A 12,429-nucleotide genomic window follows, 5' to 3' on the forward strand; every position below is an offset into this window, starting at 1 on the left:
AAGATTCCATTGAAGGATTTGTACTTGCTTCTGATGTTGTCATGTTTGGTGCAACTGAACAATATGTGTGAAATGGTTTCTTCTGCGTTGCATGTTTCGCAGTCTGCTGAGGGTACCGCATTCATTTTATAAAGGGTGCTCTTGCTGAATGTATGGTTGGACAAAATTCGATTCATCATCTTCTGGTCGTCAGGGTGTAATTTGGATTTTTTATACCGGGGGTTCTTTCTGGTTTGGTGAAAATTTTGAAGAAGTGGGAATTACTGTGCTCTGCAATCCTGGAGTATTCTTCTGACCAGTATTCCCATATTTTGTCTTGTATATGGTTTATGGCATCATTTATGGGCCATCTTATGTTTAGAAAGGTGCCTTCATTTTCTGCGTTTTTCGCTGCTAGGTCTACTGTCTCGTTTTGGGTTATGTTGAGATGCCCTGGAATGTAATGCATTTCAACTTTGATCTGTGCGCTGTCAAGTCATCGATTAAATAGCTCTTGTGGTTTTTTGGATTTTATTGCTTGTATTCCACTTTTGCTGTCAGTTAATATTGCAATTTTGGTCAACGCGTTATTTTGAGCAAAGATTAGCACTTGATGGATGGCAATTATTTCCGCTGTCATGGACGCAAGCTTTTTGTCGGTATAGAAGGATTTTAAGGTATTGCTGTTGATATGCAAAAATGCGGCTCCACTGATATTGTCTATTACCGATCCGTCGGTAAAGAAGATTTCGAAGTTCTCTTCTTTCAGTTGCGCAATTTTCTCATTTATGAGTTGATTGACAATTTGAATGTTCGCTTCCGATTTTTTAGTGGCAATACCTTTAAAGAAATCTGTAACTATGTTGATGTATTTTGAAGACGCAGCTGTCGCTCTTGTTGGGGCAACGTTTAGGATGATCTCATTGAACTTTCTTAGGGTTAGTGCATAGCTGGACTTAATGTTCCCTAATTTTTGAACCTGTTCTATTACAGGGAGGCCGTATGCTTTGCTTTTAATTAACTCTTTAGCTGTACTTATCTGAAATCTGTACCGGGGTGGAAGTTCGGCTGCCAATTGGTAAATGATTGGAGTTGGGTGGATCTGATAAGGCCCAGAGATTTGCGAAGCCATCCATGAATACATGTTTTAATTCTTGTTTCTGTGGTTTTTGTCAGATTTGACAAGGCTGCTGCACCATATTCGATTTTGGGACGCGCAAAGGCTTTATAGAAGTGGAGCGCCCTGTATGGGGCCACACCAAATCTACATCCGCTGAGAATTTTTAGGAAATCGCAGGTATGGTCCACTTTATGCACGGTTTCATCAACATGGACCCTAGCAGACCCACTGGCTGTGATATGTATACCAAGGTATTTAATACGGTTTGTTTGGTTCAATTGTTCATTGTTGATGCTTATGTCCAGATCGCGTGGCCGCCTACAGAAATGAATGATGTTGACTTTGCTCATGTTGAAGATGAGATCAAGGTTGGCACATTTAGAAAACATATTATGTAGCTCTTGAGTTAACAATTCTTTGGCTTTGTTGAAAAGTTTATCATGACAAAGGATGAAAAAGTCGTCCGCAAACTGAAAAATGGTGGTTCTATCTGATGTGGTGTGATGCAACTGTGCTGTGTATATGTTAAATAACACAGGGCTAAGTCCGCTGCCTTGAGGAATACCATTTGTTATGGTTTTGGTACATTTACCCAATTCTAATCTTCTGGATCTCATGCCGTCGAATATCCACTTGATTATATGCATGTTAAAGCCTTTCTCGAAAAGGATTCTTGATAGTTTGTGTACGTTGGTGTTGTCAAACGCCTTCTCCACGTCAACACAAGCGCCAACAACATGATTTCCTGAGGATCTCTACAGTATTGATGAGATCATTTATGCAGCATGAGGTGGATCTGCCTGGTCTAAATGCATACGATTTTGCAGGGATGATTTTTCTTGGTTCAGTGAACTCCAGGATTAGCTCTTTTATACCGCTTTCCAGGATTTTTTGCGCAGTGCACATTAACGCTATCGGTCTGTAATTGCATATGTTGCCTAGGTCTTTGCCCCTTTTTGGAATTGGCGTTATTCTGATTTTCCACCATTCTTCTGGAAAGTCACCTTTTTTCCATATTTCTAATAAAATGTTATAGAATTTCTGTCTTTCTTCTTCTTTAAGACTGGCGATCATGCCGTAGGTGATATTGTCTGGTCCAGCAGCAGATCTGGAACTACGACTGGTCAAAAAACGTTCGAAAGATTCCTTATTCAGTAGAGGGCGGTCACTGATTATATTTCCAAATGCGATTTCCATTGATCCTGTACTTGAATTTGCTTGTTCCGCTATTAGGTTTAGATAATCGATTTGTTGTTTCTCGTTCCACACGTTGTTGACGGGCTTTTCTTGACCATATTTTTGGTGTTTTTGACCATGTCTCACATGTCTTTGGTTGAGTTTGCGGTGTTGAGCTGGCATTGAAAGATTTTAAAAAGTTTCCTCTTTTTCTTTGCTATTTTATTGTACAGCTTCCGTTCTGCTTCACCAAGGGCTAGAGCATCTGTCCATGATTTACTTCTGGTGTATCTTCTTCTAGCAGCCGTGCGTGCTTGGTAGAGCTCCCGAATCTCCTCATCCCACCATGGTTTCGGTACGTAGTTGTTGTTGGGGCCCAGTTTGATCGTGTTTTCTTGTATTATTGTATTGACCTTACTGTTGAAATCTTGTAGTGTGTCACCCACTGACATTTCGCCCATCTGCGACATAATTTTGGCATGTTGGACTTTTTTGCGTTTTCTTGGTACATTGGCATTGGCGGATGTTTCCATTAAAATGGGCAAATGGTTGCTGCTGGTGATTTTGTCGGGCAGGACTTTCCATGATATTGCAAAATTTGTTGAGTTTATGAAAGATAGATCAATAGCCGAATGTGTGTCATTAAGAGTGAAGGTGGGGTTGCCATCATTTAAGCAGAAGATATTGTATTCGTTTATGTGGGTTATAATATGGCCCTTCGCGTCAGTGATTGAGTTGCCCCAACTGACCGCTTTCGCATTGAAATCTCCAGTGATTAGAGTGACACCACTTAGCCTTGATGCGGTTTCAAAGATAGCCTTGCTCATAGTTTTGAAGGCGTCTCTTTGAGTACTGGGCGGAATGTATGCAGTGATTATGTTTATGTTTTTCCGTAGATTGTGGGTTGTGATACCCATTATTTCGTATTTCGGGTCGAAACCGATGATACTGTAGGTGATATTGCGTCGTATGGCGATACCAACTCCATCCGATCTCCCCTTGCTCAGAAAATTATAGTTGCATAGACTGACTTCCGCATTGTTTTTGACCCAGGTTTCGGCTAGCAGGGCTATGTCTATATCTTCGTTTTGTAAAAATAATTCATGAAGATCCTTGTTTTCTTTTTTGTTGATACTTTGTATATTGTATTGGAGAATTTTTATTTTGTTATTTGTTATTTTATGGAAAAGAAGAGTAACGTGTTTAATTGGTTACATATTCTTGAGATGATTCCATCTCCTGTACTTTGGATCTCATTATGAAGGTGTCTATGTCAGCTAGCTGCCTATCGATCTTTTGCTTAAGTTGAATGAGAAAGCGCATATGTTCGTTTGTAATTTTGCCAGTGTTATTTCTGTTGATGGTTCCGAGATCTGCTGAGATTCCAGTTAAGAAGTTTCCTAATTCCTCAACTTTGTTGGGGTTGACTAGTGCCGTGCCGTTGCCGGATTTGTATACGTTATCCACTTCAAGTGCTTTTTTGTACTCTAACATAGTTTTGGCAGCGTTCTCTTGCTCACGTTGTCGATTTATGTTTACTTTTGCCACCTTGGCATAGGGTTGTTTGGCATGGATTAGTTTTGCGACTCCACATAGCTATTTATTGTTTCAGTCCTTTCTCCTTTACTTTTGTTGGACGACTTTGAGAGTGCCGGGAAATTGTCCTCTAGCTCCTCATCGAGTAAACTATAGCGATTTGAGAAATGTTTAGCGTACTTGATGCGAGCTTCGCCTTGGGACACATTCTCCATGGTCATGATTCTCTTAATCTGATAGGCTCTTTCCCTTGCCGGTCAGTCCTTAACGATGGGTGAGTGGTTACCTTCGCAGTTGGGGCAGACAATTGGGAGAATGCATGGTGCATTTTCTTCATGTCTGTGGTAACATTTACGGCATGAGCTAATTTTTTGCTTGCAATGCTGTGCATAGTGGTTGTGCCGGTAACACTTTAGGCACGTTCCAAAAGAGATGAAATGTTTAACGTCACGTTTGGTGAATTCGTACAGTCTTATCGTCTTGGGTAGATCGAGGCCTGTGAAAAGAATTTTAACCCTGGGTGTATTGACACGTACACCTTGTTCCATTTTGGTTACTCGGATCACCTTGAGGATGTCCACATCAGACTGGATGGCTTTTGTGAGTTCGTCTTCAGTGATGTCGACTGGAACTCCAAAAATGATTCCCATTTTCGAAACGAAATGTCCAAATATTTTTCCTTGGTATCCTGACTCCATCAATTTTTTATTGCCAGCTAGAATGTTCGCCGCAGCAGCATTTCTGCATACACCAGTTTGATCGTGTTTTCTTGTATTATTGTATTGACCTTACTGTTGAAATCTTGTAGTGTGTCACCCACTGACATTTCGCCCATCTGCGACATAATTTTGGCATGTTGGACTTTTTTGCGTTTTCTTGGTACATTGGCATTGGCGGATGTTTCCATTAAAATGGGCAAATGGTTGCTGCTGGTGATTTTGTCGGGCAGGACTTTCCATGATATTGCAAAATTTGTTGAGTTTATGAAAGATAGATCAATAGCCGAATGTGTGTCATTAAGAGTGAAGGTGGGGTTGCCATCATTTAAGCAGAAGATATTGTATTCGTTTATGTGGGTTATAATATGGCCCTTCGCGTCAGTGATTGAGTTGCCCCAACTGACCGCTTTCGCATTGAAATCTCCAGTGATTAGAGTGACACCACTTAGCCTTGATGCGGTTTCAAAGATAGCCTTGCTCATAGTTTTGAAGGCGTCTCTTTGAGTACTGGGCGGAATGTATGCAGTGATTATGTTTATGTTTTTCCGTAGATTGTGGGTTGTGATACCCATTATTTCGTATTTCGGGTCGAAACCGATGATACTGTAGGTGATATTGCGTCGTATGGCGATACCAACTCCATCCGATCTCCCCTTGCTCAGAAAATTATAGTTGCATAGACTGACTTCCGCATTGTTTTTGACCCAGGTTTCGGCTAGCAGGGCTATGTCTATATCTTCGTTTTGTAAAAATAATTCATGAAGATCCTTGTTTTCTTTTTTGTTGATACTTTGTATATTGTATTGGAGAATTTTTATTTTGTTATTTGTTATTTTATGGAAAAGAAGAGTAACGTGTTTAATTGGTTACATATTCTTGAGATGATTCCATCTCCTGTACTTTGGATCTCATTATGAAGGTGTCTATGTCAGCTAGCTGCCTATCGATCTTTTGCTTAAGTTGAATGAGAAAGCGCATATGTTCGTTTGTAATTTTGCCAGTGTTATTTCTGTTGATGGTTCCGAGATCTGCTGAGATTCCAGTTAAGAAGTTTCCTAATTCCTCAACTTTGTTGGGGTTGTCTAGTGCCGTGCCGTTGCCGGATTTGTATACGTTATCCACTTCAAGTGCTTTTTTGTACTCTAACATAGTTTTGGCAGCGTTCTCTTGCTCACGTTGTCGATTTATGTTTACTTTTGCCACCTTGGCATAGGGTTGTTTGGCATGGATTAGTTTTGCGACTCCACATAGCTATTTATTGTTTCAGTCCTTTCTCCTTTACTTTTGTTGGACGACTTTGAGAGTGCCGGGAAATTGTCCTCTAGCTCCTCATCGAGTAAACTATAGCGATTTGAGAAATGTTTAGCGTACTTGATGCGAGCTTCGCCTTGGGACACATTCTCCATGGTCATGATTCTCTTAATCTGATAGGCTCTTTCCCTTGCCGGTCAGTCCTTAACGATGGGTGAGTGGTTACCTTCGCAGTTGGGGCAGACAATTGGGAGAATGCATGGTGCATTTTCTTCATGTCTGTGGTAACATTTACGGCATGAGCTAATTTTTTGCTTGCAATGCTGTGCATAGTGGTTGTGCCGGTAACACTTTAGGCACGTTCCAAAAGAGATGAAATGTTTAACGTCACGTTTGGTGAATTCGTACAGTCTTATCGTCTTGGGTAGATCGAGGCCTGTGAAAAGAATTTTAACCCTGGGTGTATTGACACGTACACCTTGTTCCATTTTGGTTACTCGGATCACCTTGAGGATGTCCACATCAGACTGGATGGCTTTTGTGAGTTCGTCTTCAGTGATGTCGACTGGAACTCCAAAAATGATTCCCATTTTCGAAACGAAATGTCCAAATATTTTTCCTTGGTATCCTGACTCCATCAATTTTTTATTGCCAGCTAGAATGTTCGCCGCAGCAGCATTTCTGCATACACCAGTTTGATCGTGTTTTCTTGTATTATTGTATTGACCTTACTGTTGAAATCTTGTAGTGTGTCACCCACTGACATTTCGCCCATCTGCGACATAATTTTGGCATGTTGGACTTTTTTGCGTTTTCTTGGTACATTGGCATTGGCGGATGTTTCCATTAAAATGGGCAAATGGTTGCTGCTGGTGATTTTGTCGGGCAGGACTTTCCATGATATTGCAAAATTTGTTGAGTTTATGAAAGATAGATCAATAGCCGAATGTGTGTCATTAAGAGTGAAGGTGGGGTTGCCATCATTTAAGCAGAAGATATTGTATTCGTTTATGTGGGTTATAATATGGCCCTTCGCGTCAGTGATTGAGTTGCCCCAACTGACCGCTTTCGCATTGAAATCTCCAGTGATTAGAGTGACACCACTTAGCCTTGATGCGGTTTCAAAGATAGCCTTGCTCATAGTTTTGAAGGCGTCTCTTTGAGTACTGGGCGGAATGTATGCAGTGATTATGTTTATGTTTTTCCGTAGATTGTGGGTTGTGATACCCATTATTTCGTATTTCGGGTCGAAACCGATGATACTGTAGGTGATATTGCGTCGTATGGCGATACCAACTCCATCCGATCTCCCCTTGCTCAGAAAATTATAGTTGCATAGACTGACTTCCGCATTGTTTTTGACCCAGGTTTCGGCTAGCAGGGCTATGTCTATATCTTCGTTTTGTAAAAATAATTCATGAAGATCCTTGTTTTCTTTTTTGTTGATACTTTGTATATTGTATTGGAGAATTTTTATTTTGTTATTTGTTATTTTATGGAAAAGAAGAGTAACGTGTTTAATTGGTTACATATTCTTGAGATGATTCCATCTCCTGTACTTTGGATCTCATTATGAAGGTGTCTATGTCAGCTAGCTGCCTATCGATCTTTTGCTTAAGTTGAATGAGAAAGCGCATATGTTCGTTTGTAATTTTGCCAGTGTTATTTCTGTTGATGGTTCCGAGATCTGCTGAGATTCCAGTTAAGAAGTTTCCTAATTCCTCAACTTTGTTGGGGTTGACTAGTGCCGTGCCGTTGCCGGATTTGTATACGTTATCCACTTCAAGTGCTTTTTTGTACTCTAACATAGTTTTGGCAGCGTTCTCTTGCTCACGTTGTCGATTTATGTTTACTTTTGCCACCTTGGCATAGGGTTGTTTGGCATGGATTAGTTTTGCGACTCCACATAGCTATTTATTGTTTCAGTCCTTTCTCCTTTACTTTTGTTGGACGACTTTGAGAGTGCCGGGAAATTGTCCTCTAGCTCCTCATCGAGTAAACTATAGCGATTTGAGAAATGTTTAGCGTACTTGATGCGAGCTTCGCCTTGGGACACATTCTCCATGGTCATGATTCTCTTAATCTGATAGGCTCTTTCCCTTGCCGGTCAGTCCTTAACGATGGGTGAGTGGTTACCTTCGCAGTTGGGGCAGACAATTGGGAGAATGCATGGTGCATTTTCTTCATGTCTGTGGTAACATTTACGGCATGAGCTAATTTTTTGCTTGCAATGCTGTGCATAGTGGTTGTGCCGGTAACACTTTAGGCACGTTCCAAAAGAGATGAAATGTTTAACGTCACGTTTGGTGAATTCGTACAGTCTTATCGTCTTGGGTAGATCGAGGCCTGTGAAAAGAATTTTAACCCTGGGTGTATTGACACGTACACCTTGTTCCATTTTGGTTACTCGGATCACCTTGAGGATGTCCACATCAGACTGGATGGCTTTTGTGAGTTCGTCTTCAGTGATGTCGACTGGAACTCCAAAAATGATTCCCATTTTCGAAACGAAATGTCCAAGTATTTTTCCTTGGTATCCTGACTCCATCAATTTTTTATTGCCAGCTAGAATGTTCGCCGCAGCAGCATTTCTGCATACATCTTTGGCCCTGCCAAAGCCAATCTTGTTTACGTCTAGGACGCCAGCGAAACCTAGATCTTTAATAATTCTGGATAGTGCGACACTGTTTATGGAGGAGATCTTTCCGTTTCGGTCTACTTTGTCCACATATACAATGTATGGACCACGATGATCAACATCGTATTTAAAATCACATAAAATACCACCATTATTTTTTTCTAGGTTTGAGATCTGAGAGTTTCCACCCTCAACAGAAGGTACGTTAAAATTGTCTTTGGTTTGGGCCATTTTATGATCTTCTGAATTTTTGCTGTTTATTTGGATTTCAATAATCGAGTTATTTCTAGAGGGTTCATCATCTACGCGTGGTCTTTTTTCTCGCATTCCACTACGGCTTCTATCCCTACTTTTGGGTGGTTGTTTGCTCTCCCGCCTATAAAGCGGAGGAGAGATGTTAACCCCCTCCTCCATTAGGATTTAGAAAGTAACGTATTGTCCGTTATTTACGTGTTCGAGAATGATCTCGACCCAGCAAGTTCGTTTCGGTTTACCCGCACACACACACACACACTGTTCTGGAGTTTTTAGAATAGAGCCGAAAAAGTAACGTGCGTCTACGCACAAATACACACACACACACAAAGTAAGCCAACAGCAGCCCGGCCACAACGAACACCAAAAACACCACAATCTATCTAGCCAAAAACCACAGACTAATTGGGAATGCAATTTTGTTCCTTGATGGATTTTTTATGCACACTAAAAGGCACTGTGTTTGCACAGAATTATGCGCATTAGATTTTATAAATTTTCAACCAACAAAAAAGTTTTTGGTCTTCACAAAATGTTTTCGTTTTTCACAAAGATCGAGTTTTTATTTCATTAATCTTTTTGAAAAAGACTATATTTTTCACAAGAAATGTTTTAATTTGGTTTGCTTTTGTTCATATAATGAGGTTGGTTAGTTTTTTACTGTTTTGATAGCTCGGTTTTTTCCGCGAAACGATTTGCACTCAACGAGATCTAGCTTACGAATGCACTCCTTAATTTTGAAATGTGGCAATCATATACTTACAAAAAGATATATATGACAACCCTTGCTTCATGGCTTATAGTCGGTGTTAAAGTGATGTTATATAAGCAGCTTGTCTAATTATAAATGAAATCGGCGGAAGACTCATTTTTTATTTATAATATATCACTAAATATGCCATTCCATGGTGTCATTCCTCATGTATCATTACCTTTGGTAGCAACGGCCGATGACATAAGTTATACCTATATGAAATCAAAAATTGGGGGAGATTGCTTTTTGAGATGTTATAAGCTCCGATATGCATTTTCTGAAAGTACATCTTCTTTTAAAATCGTTGTGCCTGAAAATATTTTTGTACAGTTGATTTTAAAAGAATTTTCGCATACCGGTGCATTCATTGAAGAATTTCTGGAGAGATCCGATAACTTACCCAATAAAAACTAAGTAATTCATTTTCTATTTGCTATCAGAATGTAAGGGGGATTAACACAAAATTAACCACTTTATATACTGATTTTTATACCCTCCACCACAGTATGGAGGGTATATTAAGTTTGTCATCCGTTTGTAACAACTCGAAAAATACATTTTAGACCCCACAAAGTATATATATTCTTGATCAGAATAAAATTCTATTTCGATTTAGCGATGTCCGTCTGTGGAAATCACTCTAGATTCCGAACGAAATGAGGTAGATTAATAAAATTTTACTCAAATGTATATTATGTCTGCAGGACTTTTGTTATTGAAAATGGACCATGTAGGTCCACGTTTTGGTATAGCTCCCATATAACGTTACCTCCCGATATTTGGTATTTTGATGATTTTAGCGACATTATTCACCGGAATTGTTTCAAATTCGGTATTTGAAGTTCGAATTGGATACTATAGCCGATAAAAAAAAAAAATGTTTGTGCAGGTCCACGTTTTGGTATAGCCCCCATATAACGGTACATCCCGATATTCGGTACTTTGTTGATTTTAGCGACATTATTCATCGGAATTGTTTCAAAGTTGGTATTTGAAGTTCGTAATGGATACTACACCCTAAGACAGAAAATTGTCTGTGCAGGTCCACGTCTTCGTATAGCCCCTATATAACGGTAACTCCCGATATTCGGTATTTTGATGATTTTAGCGACATTATTCACCGGAATTGTTTCAAATTTTGTATTTGAAGTTCGTAATGAATACTACAGTCTAAGACAAAAAATTGTCTGTGCAGGTCCACGTCTTCGTATAGCCCCTATATAACGGTACCTCCCGATATTCGGTATTTTGATGATTTTAGCGACATTATTCACCGGAATTGTTTCAAATTTAATATTTGAAGTTCGTAATGAATACTACAGTCTAAGACAAAAAATCGTCTTCGTATAGCCCCCATATAACGGTACCTCCCGACATTCGGTATTTTGATGATTTTAGCGACATTATTCACCGGAATTGTTTCAAATTCGGTATTTGAAGTTCGAAGTGGATACTACAGCCTATAACAGAAAATTGTCTGTGCAGGTCCACGTCTTCGTATAGCCCCCATATAACGGTACATCCCGATATTCTGTACTTTCTTGATTTTAGCGACATTATTCATCGGAATTGTTTCAAATTTGGTATTTGAAGTTCGTAATGGATACTACACCCTAAGACAGAAAATTGTCTGTGCAGCTCCACGTCTTCGCATAGCCCTATATAACGGTACCTCCCGATATTCGGTATTTTGATGATTTTAGCGACATTATTCACCGAAAATGTTTTAAATTTAATATTTGAAGTTCGTAATGAATACTACAGTCTAAGATAAAAAATTGTCTGTGCAGGTCCACGTCATCGTATAGCCCCCATATAACGGTACCTCCCGACATTCGGTATTTTGATGATTTTAGCGACATTATTCACCGGAATTGTTTCAAATTTGGTATTTGAAGTTCGTAATGGATGATTTTAGCTATATTATTCACCGATTTCTATTTCAAGTTTCGAATTTGAATATTGTAATGGCTTATGACAAAAGTTGCCTATGAAGGTCCACGTCGTCGTTTAGACCCTTAAATGCGGCTACATTTAGTATTTTTTAAAAAATGTTGGTATTCAACGTTCGGCCGAACTTACGGCTTTTTACTAGTTATTTTATGGCTTCCTGCATTCGGGGTTGACCGCCTCGGAGCAGGCCGATAATTCATTACGACCTGAATTAACCTCACCTGGGCGCCGGTTTGAGCGTTCCCTGAAGCTTTAAGGATTGATTCATCTTTCTGAGATAAGGGTATGACAGTAACGTCGAGCTCCTCATCTGAAAGAGATACATCAATCCCAAAACCAGATGGAACGCTCTCTTGGCTGAGCCTCAGGATTTTGGTCTTTTCAAGAAGGGCGGACAGCTATTCACTTTGGTTTTGTATGTTCTCACATACAACGTCTCGGTGCGTTAACAGAATCAAGTCCCCACCCACATTTGTCATGACCATGTTCTGGTTCAATGCCCCCAATAAGATAGTTAAAATTGGGTTAGAGTTTGGTTTTGTTGTTGTTTTTTGTTCTTCATAAAAGTTTGGACTGTAGAGGTGACGATGTCCACTATGACATACCCTCCTTATCTTGGCAATCTGAAAGAACGTTTACATATAAAATCTGCACTCGGGTTAGCCCTAATAATTTATATTAGATTACTCAATTATCAGGGTAACTTTACGTACTTTAAGCCACATTTTCTAACGCGGTGAGCCATATTTTACGCGTATTATATAACCGATAAAAAAAAGCAAACAGCCTCCTTGCGGTTGTTGTTTTGAATATAATTTTAATGCGTTAAATGGCTTTGTACTTTCATTCTGCTATGGCCTTTTTGTGTTGTTTTATTTGTTATCTGCCGTTGGTTTTGAAATTTCATAAAATGAAATTGTTTTATACTTCGATTTAACCAAATTGCAGCATAGAACGCAGCTTTTGCCTAAAAAATCTGCAAAAACATTTACCTCATGGCACAATGGCGACAAGGTAAGACAATTTTTAGAAAGTTACATGAATAGAG

The sequence above is a fragment of the Musca domestica genome, unplaced genomic scaffold, assembly GCF_030504385.1.
Source record: "Musca domestica strain aabys unplaced genomic scaffold, Musca_domestica.polishedcontigs.V.1.1 22, whole genome shotgun sequence".
Classification (NCBI taxonomy): domain Eukaryota; kingdom Metazoa; phylum Arthropoda; class Insecta; order Diptera; family Muscidae; genus Musca; species Musca domestica.